Consider the following 15777-nt stretch of genomic DNA (forward strand, 5'->3'; position numbering starts at 1 on the left):
CCTCAGGAGATCTGACACCTTCCCGCCTCCATAGGCACTAGGCATGCATGTGGTGCACATACATACATGCAGGCAGGCCAAACACTCACATGCATAAAAAAATAAACAGATCTTTAAAAAAGTCACACACACCCCTTTTTGACACTATGAAGCTCTGGCTGTTCTGGAACTCTAGACTAGGCTGGCCTTGAATTGAATTCACAGAGATCTATCTACTGCCTACCTCCTGAGTGTTGGGGTTAAAGGCATGGGCCACCGCCTGGCTGACAAAAATCTTAAAGAAAGAAAGCTAAAGCTCAGGGAGGCTGCACTGGCCACAGCTTTGGAAGGCCTCAGGCCCCACCCTCCTGCATGCCTTGGACCTCAGCAGTGGGACACAACATGCCCAGGCTCTGCAGAGTGTAGCTGGTAAGGGGGTGGCGGTGGGGAACCCTCTTCACTCCATCCCAGAGGCTCCAGCATACTTTCCCTGCTGGGCCCTGGCTCAATCCTGCTCTGAGAAGCAGGCCTAGGTGGTCATGTCCCGCCTCCTGCCATCTGCAGAGTGCCAAAGGCAGCCCACAGGCATGCTGAGTGGCAGCCCTGCCTGCCCTGCACGTTCTAGGCCTGTTTTGGAAAGTGTCTGCGCGGAGGAGTTTAATCTTCTAGGCACTGTAAACACAAATTATGTATAATTGTTATGATTGGGTATTAAGTAGTTGTTATGCAGAAACGGTTCCACTGGATTCGATGGGCTTTCAGACTTGCCTGCAAACCTTCCAGGATAATTGGGTATCTTACAAGTGAAATGTTTCCTCAAAGTACAGGATTTCAGGAGCTGTATGGGTGAGGGACAGGACACCCACTCCTTCCTTAGCTGGTCTCGTCACAATGGGAGACATGGGCTATGACAGCCTAAGCCAGAGAGCTGAGCCTGAGTTAGGCACATCCCCTGGGATTCTCCCACCTACCCCGGGCAGGCAGCCTCCCAAACAGCTCCTGCTCTATACAGGAAGCCTCCAAGTCACCCCATGGAGCCCCACTGCTCCCTCAGCTTTTGGAGACATAGTTCTTTCACAAAGCATCAGGGGACCACAGGACCATGTTCACAGCGGTGGAGACAGGTGACCTGTGCAGGACCACAGGTGCTACGGGACTATCTGGCTTCAGAGAGGCTAGGTAGAGGGACAGCCACGCCACTGGCGTATACAGTAGCAAAGATTCCAGCAGGATGGATCCTGGGGTGGGTTCAGCACCTTTGCCTGGGGCCTAATCTCAGCAGAGACAACCTTCCTTGTATCCTTGGCTTCTGTGGAAGAAAAAGGCAACTTCCAGTATAGGGCACGGTTTGTAGAAGCGGCTAACAGGCAAGGGAGATTCAGTAGTTTCCACCTGTAAGCCTCAGCCTGACGGGCCATTTTCCAGCTATATGCATGGTTCCACATTCCCATAAACAGAAGCTCTAGGGAAGAGAGTCATCCATGCAGGAAATCCATCCCCAGATGAGCCTGCTATTCTTCACACTGGATATCGGCATGTTCTGCTTTAAATGACTGGATGCCTGCTGGCCAGCTGCTGCTGGTATTTTGGGAGGCTATGGGACCTTTGGAACATGGGGCTTGATGGTGGACACAGGGAACCCACCCCACTTTGAGTCCACCTGCTGATCCCCTGAGATGAGAGGAACACTCTTGCCTCTCCCTGGGCACAGCCAGAGCCAGTCCTGTAGCCTTTCTGCCACACTGGGCTGACAGCGACCCATGAGCCAAGATGAAATCTTCCCCACTTAAGCCACTGCAGTCAGCTGTTCTGCCTTAGGAAAAGCAGCCAATCATGACCCAGCCTTAGACAAGCTAGGCCAGCACTCCTTGGCATCTCCATTTTGTTTTTCTGATAGAAGATGGAAGCATCCAAGGACACATGGATGCTTTAGAGGTAATAATAAGTAGATTAAGTGGGCCAGCCACATTTTCTGCAGGCTTCTAGTCTGGGCTGTAGACATGTAAGGTCCCCAAGTTCTAAGGAAAGTCAGGTGACACGGGGGCGTGAAGAGGTTGCCATGTTTCTGAACTTTAAGGGGTAAGGACAGAGGATCAAATGCTTTGAACTGAGCCAGAATTGTTACATGGAGGCAATGTGAGGCTCTGTACAGGCTGGTCTGAGCTCAGCAGGCAGAGCCGGGATGAGCAAGCATGGGCCAGGCTAACTGAGCAACCTGACCCCACATCAGTAGCTGGGATACTTTAAAAAGATCCTCTAAGGCTTCATGGAAACTAGAGTGAGCCAGCAACGGAGAGGCCAACTACTGAGTGACCCAAGTCCATGGTCACAATTTGCTGCAGGCCGCCAGCTGCCCCTCTGGAACTACAGTATGTGAATTGACGGAGAGTTGCAGACAGAAACCCTCCTGCTTCCCACACACAGAGGTACAGCAGGGAACACAACATGCGGAGCAGAATGCAAGGGCGAGAAAGGAGCAAGGGCCAGAAGTCAGCCGGGGACCTAGATGTGCCTGGTGGGCACACGAGAGGCAGAGGCTTAGAACTGAGAGGTTGTATACACAGAGAGCTGGGGCCTGCGTGGGCACACACACAGAAAGGCAGGACCTGGGGCAACTCCATAACAAAGCCACAAGGCCTGCTGGGCTGTGCAAGGTCACACATATCTCAGGATTCATAAACACACATTCATTTGCCCTGGGTCCCTGTTCGGATGGGAATGATCTTCAGGGTTTAGAAACCCCAGCAGGAAATGAACAAACAGCCATACTGTGATCCTGGAGTCTGTCACTAGCAGGAGGGCACACTGAATCCAAACCGGATGGCTACAGCCTCAAGAGGGCCAGCCAAGGACTACAGATACAGCACAGCACAGACCTTACATACACATGCGTCACATATATGCCATGTCCAGGCCCACAGCACATCACAAACACCACACTCATATAACACATACACACCCACAGCACAGGTTTTTATATACAAGTCATACACATGTCATACACAGTGTGTCATGCACATCACATACACTGTGTGTCATGCACATCGCATACACCATATACAAACCACAGTTTAGTTCTCACACATGCATGTCACACTCATATTACATAGTTACTCACACATTACACACATACCTCATACATACTCAGCACACATTCTACATACATGTCATAGTCTATATACCACATGAATACTTGGCACAGGCCATATACATACCTGTGGTGCTCACACACAGCACATACATATCACCTCCCACACATAACACTATGAACTAACACCCAGCCCCAACTACTACCAACTCACACACCCATCACACCTCACCACTATGGACTCATTCACACACCTATCATACCCCCCCACTATGAACTCAGCACACCCATCATGCCCACCCCCCACTATGAACTCACACACCCTTCATACCCACTTCAGACACAATAAAGATCAGGTTGAGACCCTCCCCCACTCAAGGATTTCTAAAAACAATTCTCAAGACTTAAACACATAGGGTATAGTTAATACCTAAAAAGACAGTATGGGAAGAGAATTGGTAGATTCTATGAAGAACTGGAAATGACCAGTCTCCCCACAGAAGATAACAGATAGATAGCAAGACAACTCTGGGAAAAATGTCTTTTTGTACATCTGTGACTTGTGCACTGCACAGGCATGGTGCTGGGCTCCACCCACTAATCCTGCTCCCTTGGCTCACCTGGAAGCACCCAGACTGGGCACTGTGATGGTTTGAACGGGAATGGCCCCCACAGGGTCATGTATTTGAATGCTTAGTCATCAGAGAGTAGCACTATTTGAGAAGGATCAGCACGTGTGGTCTTAGAGGAAGTGTGTCACTGGGGGTGGGCTTTGAGGTTTTAAAAGCCCATGTCTAGCCCACTCTCTCTCTCTTTCTACAGACCAGGATGTAGCTTTCAGCTACTGCTCCATGCCACAATGCTTCCCTCCATGATGATAGTGGACTAAACCTCTGTGACTGTAAGTGAGCCCTCAATTAAATGCTTTCTCAGATAAGAGCTGCTGTGGTCCTGGTGCTTCACCATAACAAAAGAACAGAGACTCAGTCAAGCGCATGACTGGGCACTAGGGATGCCCACCAAGGGACTTTCTGAGGGCAAAGGAGCTGCCAGTGTCCCAGCCACCCAGCCTTCCACACATCCCTACTGCCTAGTGTGGTGGGTGTTGTGTTCCATGAAATATTGTGTGTTCCCCAAAATAAACATATCTGGGGTCAGAGAACAGACAGCCACTAGAACAAAGCCAAAAATGGTGGCTAGAAAATGGGAAGAGTAAGCCATAGCAGAAGTTGGGCGGTGGTGGTACACGCCTTTAATTCCAGCATTTGGGAGGCAGAGCTAGCTGGATCTCTGAGTTCAAGGCCACTTTAGAAACAGCTAAGCAGGGTGACCCACACCTTTAATCCCAGAAACCCAACCTTTAATCCCAGGGAGTGGGGGGCAGAAAGAGAAAGGTATATAAGGCGTGAGGACCAGGAACTAAGTGAGAAGGCATGTAGTTAAGTATTTGGTTGGTTAAGCGTTCAGGCTTTGGAGCAATACAGTTCAGCTGAGATTCATGTGGAGGAGGACTCAGAAGCTTCCAGCCTGAGGAAACAGGACCAGCTGAGGAACTAGCAAGGTGAGGAAGCTGTGGCTTGTTCTGCTCCTCTGATCTTCCAGCATTCACCCCAATAACTGGCCTTGGGTTTGATTTCATTAATAAGACTCTTAAGATTACTGCTACAGTCTAGGCTGCTGAGGCTCTTCCCTACTTGGCCATTCCTCCGACACTTTTGCCGTAAATTTTTCCCAAGCCAGGCTCGGGTATCCAGGCATAAATGAGAACCTGAGGGAACCTGGGAGAACCTGCACAGTGAATAACAAGGTAGATGGAGTCACTGCAGTGACAGCGTGGGGCAGGACCATTTGTCAGTGCCTGGAGATGAATAATGGGGCAAACCCAGCAAACACTCAGGCCCACATCCCCAGGGACAGCATTGCTGGGCCTGCCTCTCTGGCCTTGGGAGCGCTCCTGGGCACAAGGCCCAGCTCTAGCCCATGAAGGTTTATCATCTAACACATGATGATAAGCAGTCTTATAAGATGCACTAATTGCTTGAGAGAATAACAGAAGGCCTGCCCTGCTAACAAAAGTCAGCTAAGCCATCAGCAGTGCAAGCTGGGGTAGCTCTTGTGGCTGGGGCCTTGGAGGTCAGCAGAGGCAGCTGAAGGAGGTATCTCTAACCACATCTCTTTCCAGGCTGGACCCCGATGGACCTCAGGACTTCAACCATGGAGAACGGCATGAATAGGTATGTGGTAGGGAAGACAGCAGGTATGGTGCAGGCCTTAAGGCAGAGCAGAGGGCTAGGAGAGTGAGCGGTCTAGGAAGCTTCTTAGCAGCATGGCCCTGGCTCTGCTTAGTCCTGACTCAGACACCGAACCCTTGTTCTGCAGCTCATCAGCTGTATGTCTGATGGGCCTCATTTCCTCGTAGTGAAGCAGGACAGTGGTACTCCACTTCCTGTGAGTTTCTTGCTTAATCCTTAGACTATGTGGATTGACACACAATAAGCACCATGTACAGAACATGCCCATCTGTGGTCACTGTCCAGAGGCCTATGGGGGAGCCTACAGGTTAGAGGAAACACACACACACACACACACACACACACACACACACACACACACACACACACACACCTTGCTATGTAACTCTGGCTGGCCTGGAACTTACTATGTAGATCAGGCTGGCCTGGAACTCACAGAGATCCATCTGCTCTATCTCCTGAGTGAGTGCAGGAATTAAAGAGATGCACAACCAGCTTTCTAACAGTCTAGCCACACCAGTCCCTGTTCAGGCCGACATACACAGAGGAGGCAAATGTTTGCCTACACAGCTCCAGGACTTATGCTCACATAATGGCTTCCTGATCCTTCTTGGTGGCCTCAGGCAGGGCTGACCCAGGAATCTCAGAGCCCTGACCATGTGAAAACAGGGAGGAGAGGGAAGTGTGAGATGTCTTAAGATTTTTTTGGGTGTGTGTCAAACAATGGTGTTGTATATAAATGTCTCAGCACCGACTTACTTATTTATTCACTTATTGTGTGTGTGTAGATCAGAGGACAGCGTGCGGGAGTCAGTTCTCTTCTGTGGGTCCCAGAAATGGTACTCAGGTGTGGCAACATCTTTATCTTTATCTTTGAGATTTTATTTTTATTTTTATTATTGTGTATATGATGGGGGAGTGCTCTGGCATGTGTACATGGGAGTCAGAGCAACTTTTTGGAGTTGGTTCTGTCTTTGCACCTTTAAATAGATTTCAGAGATCAAACTTAGGCCATGAGGTTTGAGTGGTAAGTCCTTGGCCGGCTGGCCAGCCCAAGTTACTTTTTCTTTGTAAGTAACTTCCCCCCCCCCCCCCCCAGTTTTTTCGAGACAGGGTTTCTCTGTGTAGTTTTGGTGCCTGTCCTGGATCTTGCTCTGTAGACCAGGCTGGCCTAGAACAAACAGGGATCCACCTGGCTCTGCCTCCCGAGTGCTGGGATTAAAGGCTTGCGCCACCACTGCCCGGCCTTAAGTAACTTTTTATGTCTGAGTAACTTTTAATTCACATTTGTATTATATACTGGCTATGACATTCTCTAAATAAGAAAGACTTTATGTATGAATGTGCTATACCTAACTAATCTCTTTTCATGTGTGAAGGGGAGTCCCTTTTCAGAGTAAGAGAGGCATGGTCCATCCCAGAAGAGCCTTAAGATGCATCTCAAGAGACTCAGGAGTGTTTCCTGTTTCCTCCAAGTGGAAGCAGCAGCTTTGGAGACTGGGACCACAATGTGTGCGGTGGTCAATCTTGACTATCAGTTTAATTTCAATCAGGATCACTCGGGAAATGGGCTGGTGTGTGTCAGGGAGGATTTGCTGTGGGGGAAAAAAGGTCCTCCCTAAATGTGGCTGGGCCTATCCCAGGGTGTGGGGGCCCAAGCAACATAAAAAGGGGAAAAAAGGTGACTTCATGGCCCTTCATTGGCCTTCTTTTTGCTCAGAACGGAAGACCAACCTCAACCACATGCGGCTGCCATCATGGACTGGACTCCCCATCAGCCTAAACACATCATTCTTCCTGAAGCTGTTTCTATTGGGTATTTGGTCACAGCATGTCAGCAGAAGGGAAGCCTTTTCCATGTGGAGCAGAGAGAGGAAGCAAGCCTGCACTCATTTCTTCCGAGGAGACCACGGGTCATCAGAAGGCTCCCGGCGAACAGACCCGCAGGTTCCAGATCTTTTAGCATGTATTTTCTGTGGGCCTTTTGCAGGACAGACACTGGGACAAGTGAACTGGGGTACTGTTCTGTGCCTCCTCTGCCCCAGACCCCAAGTGAGGACAGGCCCAGAGCAGGCTAGGGACAAACAGGCTCTCTGTGTTTTAAATGATCAAGTGGAATTCACATAGCATGTTGCCAAGAAGGGTCTGGTGTAAAGTCTTAGACTAGAGCCAGCAAAGCATTATTAGTGAGACCTGCAGTAGTGGAGGGCCTGACAGGCACAGGGTAGCCTGACAGAGGCACAGGGCAGCCTGTGCCAATGCATCATCAGCCACAAGGCCACTGGTAATAACTGTGGTAACATCTCTGCCTTTAGCAGCCTCTTCTGCTTCTACGTGCTCCCCAAGTGTTCACAATCCCTCCTCCCACCAACCCTACCCTAGTACTACTGTAATGCCTTCCCATCTCAACTTCACAAAGGTCCTGCCAATCTTACCTCAGGGTATGGGAAGAGCATCCTGGGCCCGCAGAGACCACCCTGAGCCATTTGTTCTAACTTCTCTGCTCCTGATGGGGTACCTCGATGTATTAGCTTCCTTTCTTGTTATTGTGACCAAATACCTGATAAGCAGCAGCTGGAGGAAGGAAGGAAGGGAAGGAGGGAGGGAAGGGAGGAGATAGGGAGGGAGGAAGAAAGGGAGGGAGGGCTTATTTTTCCTCAGATGTGAGGGTGCAGTTCATCATGTTGGACAAGGCCAGGCAGCAGGGGTGTGAAATAGCTTGCCCACATATGGGCCAATCCTGGCACTGAGCTGGCTTTTCTTTTTCCCCAGGCCTCCAGCCCATGGGGCAGTGTGGCCTACATTCAGGATGTGTCTCCTTCCCTTGGAAAAGTGTCTCTGGAGAAGCTCTCACAGACACCTCTAAGTGTGCTGCCTAGGTGGCTCTATACCCAGTCAGCATGTGAGTGAGGATTAGCCTGACACTTGCAATCTGAGATCTGTCATGGAAGGATCGGGGCCAGTGGGTTCGGGCTTGTCTGTGCAGATTTTCAGACCTGAATGCCTCCAAAGCCTGGGGCCTGCCGGCCTGTGTGGGTTGGAGGGCACCTTCCACAGACCTTCCTAGGACAAGTGGATGACAGCATGCAGGGAAAGGCTTGGTGTTGCATATATCCTGGTGGAGAGGGCGCTACGATACTCTCTACAGCTGTGCACGGAGTCTACGAGGACACATGGTCCACCCAGGCCCCAGGTGGCTGGTGGGAAGCAGTAGCTGGTCCTCGCAGAAAGGATGCTGGGATGGGGAACCCCGGAGGACAGGCCCGCTAAATAGAGTCGAGGGCAGCAGCAGGGACCGCAGCGGTCATGGTGGAAGACAGAAGGTGAGCAGCCACCATGCTGTAGCTCCCCTCGCTCGGAAAGGCCTTATCAAGGTACAAGATAATTAGCATTTTAATTGGATAATTGGGAATTCTAAATTGCCTATCTTCTATTAAGCATAACTGAGGACATAACATGACATTCAATTAACAAATCGTCCCCTTTATTCTTGACATGCTTGATTAAGCTGAGTTTCTGACTTTGTCCATATCAGTTATTGGAAGAAAGAAAAAATCAAACCAAACCAGACCAGAGCTCAACACGTTGCTTTAATTGTCAAAGCCCTGGCTGCAGACTTCTCTTTCACTCTCTCTGTCACACACACATACACAGACATTCTTAAGACGTTCTTAACAAGTTGTGTGCAGTGGGGGCTAGGGAGATGGCTCAATGGTTAGGAGCACTTGCTGCTCTTCCAGAGGACCTGGGTTCACTCCCCAGCACCCACATGGCGGCTCACATCTGTCACTCCAGTTCCAGGGGGATTTGAAGCCCTCTTCTGACCTGCAGGTCCACTAGCATACATGCAGTCAAAAGTCCCAGGCACATAAGCTAAAAATAAACCTTGTTAAAAATTATACACATTGTTGGGCATGGCAGTGCATGCCTTTAGTCCCAGTTTAGGAGGCTGAGGCAGGAGGATCTCCATGAGTTTGAGGCCAGCCTGGGCTACACAGAGAGCTTAGGCTGGATAAAGCTTCATAGTGAGACTGTCAAACACACACACACACACACACACACACACACACACACACACACACACACACACACACTCACACAGTCACCCCATAATCTTATCGCCCAGTGATAACCTCTATTAAATATTTTGAACACCTAGGCATTTTTAAAATTCATAAACATAGATTTAAAAATATAATTAGCTGTCAACCGTTTCACTGAAACATGACACCCATGCAGGCAGGATCCAGACCGAAAGGAGGCAGCATATGACTGGCACCACACCAACAACCTGTGCCCCTTTCCTCAGTCCGCCCCTCCTCCACGCATGGTCTGACTTCTAACTGGGCTTGCCGGTTTTGAGCTCACTGTAAGTAGGATCAGGCAGGCACGTTCTCTTTAGTGACTGGCACCTCCTGCCACCCAGTGTCCCGTGTGCAAGGTCTGTGTGGGTGGTGGGTGCTCTTGCCCGTTTGTCCTGGTCACTGGTTCATTGTTTTAGTTGCTTTGGTATTGTGACAGAAGCACCATAGGGGCTGAAGGGCTTATTTTGGTTGCTTGGTCCCTTGACTTGGGCAGAACATCATGGCAGGAGCGGGAGAGAGGGCCTTTTCATTACGGAGAGGAAAGAGAGAGCACAGGAAGAGGCCAGGACAAGACACTGTCGCAAGGAGACACCCCTAGTGACCCAGCCCCAATGAGGACTTCCTCCAAGGAGGCCCACCTCCATTTCTCACCACCTCACAGTAACAGCTCACATTATGACACCATTGAGGGACTGAACCACTGGTCAGGTTGGAGCCCCCATGATCCAACTGTTTCTAGAAATGACATCACAGACTTCACTAACCTGTATCTTTCTTAATCCAGTCGAGTTGGCAGTCAAGATTAACCCCCAGAGGACTGGAGAGAGGTTCAGCAGGTAAAATTCCTTGCCATGCAAATGTGAAGACCTGAGTTAGACTCCCCAGAACCCACATAAAACATGTGTCCATAATCCCAGTTCTCCTATAGGGAGACGGGATGTGGAGGTGGAACCCCAGGAAGCCCAGGGGCCAGACAGCCTAGTGTATACATCCAAAAGCAGCAGAGAGATACAGTATCAATGCAACAAGGACTGACAGCCAAGGTGGGCCTTTGACCTACACACCTGTGCCATTCACTGCACATGTGCACATTTACACATAAGCATACTTGCTATTACACCGTGCATTTCACGCACGCTGAAAAAAATTAACCACTGGGGCCAGAGAGATCAATGCCTCAGTGGTTAAGAGCACCAGCTGCCCTTGCAGAGGATCTGGTTTTAGTCCCTAGCGCCCACATGGTGGCTCACAACCAACCACCATGATTCCGGGACCAAAGGCTCTTCCAGCCTCCATGGTCACCAGGCACACATGTTGTGCACGTACATACATGCAGGCAAAACACTCAAACACCTAAGATAAAAAAAATAAATTCATCTTTAAAAAGCAACCATCATGGTCATGTCCCACTGGCTGAGTACAATCCAGTGCGTTTTCCCGTTCTACCAGTGGGCCTTCAGGCTGCTCCCAGGCCACAGCCATTATGAATGCCGCTGCTGTGGCGGGAGCTGTCTGGTCTCTCCGTCCAACTGACATGTGGGAGTTGAAGCACTGTGTCACAGGGGCCAGTGTGGGTTCAGTTTTCATTGAGAAAGCCCAAAAGGTGTTCCAGGTAGCCCAGGCACGGAATCTGTCTGATGACTTCTTCCACCTCACACCTGTGCAGGGAGCCAAGCTGTGCCCACACAGGTCTGCTGGTAAACAGCCCACCCCATCCCAGCTGAGCATCTAAGTATTTCCAAAGCAAAACTGCTCCTTGTCAGAGACACATGTCTATGCTGTTGTGTCGAAGACTGACCCCTTCTCTGCCACTGCCCCCTCCCTGGTGCAGGAACCGTCTTCTCTTGCCTGGTCACTGGCAACAGCAGTCTGGCTGGCCCTTCTGCTTGCCCTCTTGAGTATCCTAGGATATCACAGGACTCCCACTTATGCCCAACACTCACAGCCCTTCTCACTGCCCTAGTCCACTCATCTCCTTCGCTTTCCTCCTTGTTGCCAGGCCACCTCCTTCCTGCCTCTGGACCACTGGCTTAGCCCATTTTCTCTGCATGGCGTCAGTCTCACTCAGAAATCCAGTATGGCTTCTTACCTTCTCTAGGTACCTTTCCTAATAACTCACCCCAGGAAGGCCAGTCCTGAGGGTATCTTGTTCCTGCTTTAATATTCACGAATTATACATATACCCACTTGCCATCTGTCCATCCATCTGTCATCTGTCTACTTACTACTTATCTATCCTTTCCATCCCATCTCCCACTTTCTCTCATCTATTCACTGACCCATTTATCCATCCTACCATCATGCACTATCTGTCTGTCTGTCCTCCCTCCCTCCCGTCCCTGCAGTCTGTCCTGGAGCCCATATTAATGCTTGGCACACAGGAGGTTTGTGCTAGATTTTTCAGAGTGATTGAATAACTAACTCTGAGTAGGTAGAGCTGGCAGTACACAGCCTACAGCTCACGGAGCCAGCCTCAGGCTGTCAGTTATCTAGGTGACTTCCACCTGGGTTATGATGACCACTCCTGGCATGGACTCAATCCTAGCAGTGGAATTACTGAACATATGCATGGTGTTTAGTCCTGGGGATTGTTCTGCAAACAGTCCCTGGGGCACTCCCAGAAGACTATCAAGGTCCTGGGCAGCACACCTTGGGGCTTATCTGCCCACTGCACTAGCATCTGGCAGACAAAACACAGGTGCTTTACTAATAAACTGGTAAGTCGGAACATGCTCAGTTCCCATAGTTCTTCCTTTCTGAATGGTTTCTTCCTTTTTGAAAAATGTGGATGTTCATCTTCTTCTTTGATCCTTATAGGATTTATATATGGAGGGTTCTAGGCAGTGGTTTGGTCTCTCATCCATGGAACATTCTCCCTTCTACTCTTTAATCTTCTTTATGGCATTTCTGGACGGATCATTTACATTTTTATTGGTCTGGTGTTGACTTTTTTCTTTATGGCTTCTTCCCTTGGCATCTTATTTAAGATTGCTCTTTCCTGTCCCTGTGACTATATCAACTATCCCTCTGTGTGTGTGTGTGTGTGTGGGGGGTCTTTCTGTTTCCCCATCTACTTTATCAGCCACCTTGAACTGACGGGACTGAGGCAGGGCCCAATGAGTGAGTTACCTTGGTGTTGCTATGACCAAACCCTGACAAGACAATTGAGGGAGCGGGCTAATCTGACTCGTGATCCCAGAGAGCTTTCAGCTTGTGGCCGGGAAGGGAGGACGGAGTGGTGGTGGGGGTGTGAGGAGAGGCTTGTTCACCCCATGCAGACCAGGAGGCAGGGGCAGACAGAATCTGCCAAGGCTGCCCCAAGTGACCCACTTCTGCCAGCCAGATCCACCCCTAAAGTCTCCTAAAGTCCCCAGGGCATCACCAGCATTCAAAACACCAGCCTATAGGGGATTTCAGATTCAAACTGTAATGGTTCCCTTTCGTTTTCTCTTCTTAACTGTCCTCACACACTGACCTGGATCACCATCTTGTTCAAAGATGAATTCTTTACACACCTGGGGCGAGTGTGTGCGTGTGTGCACTCAGCAGCTCCACTTGCTCTAAAGTTCAGGGACTGTCTCCTGCCCTCCCTGGGACTTACAGCTGGCACTGACTCTACTCTCTCCAGTACTTTTTGGGATGGTTTTAGAGTAACAGATACTTGGACAGGACACATAGACAACATGCAGGAGGAAGAAGCTCCAGACCCACAGCACATGGCTTACATGGGAAATCCCAGGTCCCATCTCAGGACAGACACTCTGAACAGCAGAGCCCTAGCTCTGGAAGGCCCCACAGAAGGACAGAAGCACAGCTTCTACCTGACTTTGGCCGGGGTCCAGGTCTGCTCACAACGGACCAGATCCCACAGTCATGACTTCGGCAGTAATACTGTTCCTGGCTCTAAAAGACCCCACCCCTGCCCATCTCCTAGAGCGGGAATCACCCAGGGAAACGCAGGCCATACCCAGGTCATATGATGTCTGGGAAACAGAAAGGATCCACTGTGGAGGAAGATGATCGAAATCTGACCCAATTCAGAGGCCATTTTCTTCCCAAGGGACATTTACTCTTTTAAGTTGTTACTTGTCATAAAATTATACTTAAGACAGGGTTGAAGTTTTCTTTTAGCCAGGTGATGATAGCACATACCTTTAATGCCAGTGCTTGGGAGGCAATGGCAGGAGGATCTCTGAGTTCGAGGCCAGCCTGGTCTACAAAGTGAGTTCCAGGACGGCCAAGGCTATATAGAGAAACCCTATGTCAAAAAACAAAAACAAACAACAAAAAGTTTTTTTAAATCTTTAAAAGGGGCTGGAGAGACGGCTCAGTGGTGAAGAGCATTCCTGGCCTTGTGGAGGGCCTGTTCAGTTCCTAACACTCTACCAGGCAGCTCACAACTGCCTGTAACTCCAGTTCCAGGCGATTTGACACCCTCTTCTGGCTTTCAAGAGCACCTGCCTGCATGTGCTGCACAAACCCATGCAGACACTTACACACACATCAGTAAAAATAAACCTTTAAAGAGCACACTTACAGGGGAAAGACTCCATTTTGAGAAAGTAGGAATTAGAACATATCAGATGTGGGATATGAAGTTGGCTAAAATGGTCAAAGTGTCTTGTGAATGGCCAAGGCTGGGCCATTCTACTCTGAGGCTTCTTGGAGAAAAGCCTGGGTTTGGTTCTGATGAGAGGGTTTCTGGGTCTGGACTCCTTTCCCAGTGCTCTCAAGTTTCCATTTGGCAGCTGTGGGATGAACTCCAGCAGACTTCAAGTTCACCACTGCTTCTGACGCTACTTCTTTGCCTGGCTCAGCTGGCAGGGGACAGCAGGCCAGAGAGGCCCCTGTGGACAAAAGCTGACCAGGCCTCTGGATCTTTGGACCTGGGGTGCTGAGAGACGTCAGGGAGTGAAGTCATTTCCAAGCAAACCTGGCAGCGGAGGGCACTGTCTAAGCAGGTGCCAAATCCTTGAGGATGGCCTGCTCCGCTAACAAGGCTTGGCGTAGGCGTCTCCCACAGCCCAGAGCTGGCAGAGGCCATGCCTGGCACAGCTGCCTCTGCTTTATTCAGCATCATGAGCCTGGGTCACTAGACACAGCCTGGTTGAAGCATCAATCATCAGATTATCAGGCTGCGGGCCCAAAGGCACCAGCGGCTGCCCACTCCACTGGGTAGGGGGGAATCCTTCAAGGCTCCCCTACTCCATGTTCTCTCTTCAGGAATGAAACCTGAGGCCCTCCAGCAGACAGGTGTTCCCTGAATCCTGGGCCCACAGGAAAGAGGAACCTCAGGTCCCAGCCAAGGCAGGAGGGACAGCAGATCCAAATCACCATCTTAGAAGAAACTGTTTTGCCTTGTGAAGCCCTCCAAGGTGTTTGTTCATTTTAAAAGACTCCAGTGATACTTTATTTCTAGATATTCAACTCCTTCTCAGCTTAATTATCTAAAATATTTTATAAATGCAAACACCTGAGCCATGTCAGAAATGACTCTGAAGAAACGCCACTTTGGATGAATGCCTTTCTGAGGCATGGTCTTCACAAGTCACCCAAGCTCTAGGTCTTGGGTGGCCCTCTGCAGTCCCTGACACCCTGCTCTGCTTTTGGGGTTCCATGTCCACATGTCTCTGCAGATGTGAAGGTACTGAAGGGACGAGGGGGAAAGCAACCACTGTTAACTTGCAGGTAGGCAGAGACACAAGTCACTGGAGATGCTATTAGCTATAGGACTAAATATAAAGGATCTAGTCACTCAGGAGCTAATGGCAGCCTGATGGTCAGTGGGTAATCAGGAGACCATGCCAGCTTAGAGGGACCTGGGAGGAGCAGGCCAAGTCCTCTGCCACATTCAGGAAACAATAAGCTCACAGCCAAGAAGGCCAGCTTCCAGAGACCTATAAAAGTGTCTGTTTCCTACTTGAGAAATTTCTTGAAGCAGCTATGAACTACAGAGCCTAAGACAGAGCCAGAACCACAGAGGAGGGAGGTTAAGGCGCTGTCTGGGAGGGAGGGCCAGGCTCTGGTGGGTCATGGGTGAGTGCTGTGTGGGGTTGTGCGGTAGCAGTGTGCTGAGTGTAGACAGGCAAGAGCTGTTCTTCTGAGCCTTCCTGTCTCATCCCTGCTCATGGCTCTGAGTGACTTCTGAGCGTTAGTTTAGCTACAGCAGGCCAAGGGAGCAACTCGAATGCTATTTATCACTCTGTAAGTCTTTATCCACTTAGGATGATGGATGAGGCCGTGCTCACACTGCCCTGAAAAAGAGGCGATGTTACTGCCACGGTGTGGAAAGGGCCCAGCACTTGCCTGGTGGCCAGTGTTTCCCAGCACATTGGGCACCTCTCAGAGGGGCCTTAGGCATGGTTCAGATGGG

At 50.0% G+C, this 15777-nt stretch overlaps 1 protein-coding gene across 2 annotated transcripts in view; it reads right to left on the minus strand.

Annotated features, from left to right (window-relative positions):
• Window positions 1–15777, minus strand: part of Pepd (peptidase D) — a 133352-nt gene that overhangs the window by 25242 nt on the left and 92333 nt on the right. The gene's annotated exons all lie outside the window — the stretch shown is intronic.

This window comes from Onychomys torridus, chromosome 1 (assembly GCF_903995425.1).
Source record: "Onychomys torridus chromosome 1, mOncTor1.1, whole genome shotgun sequence".
In the NCBI taxonomy this organism is placed as follows: Eukaryota; Metazoa; Chordata; class Mammalia; order Rodentia; family Cricetidae; genus Onychomys; species Onychomys torridus.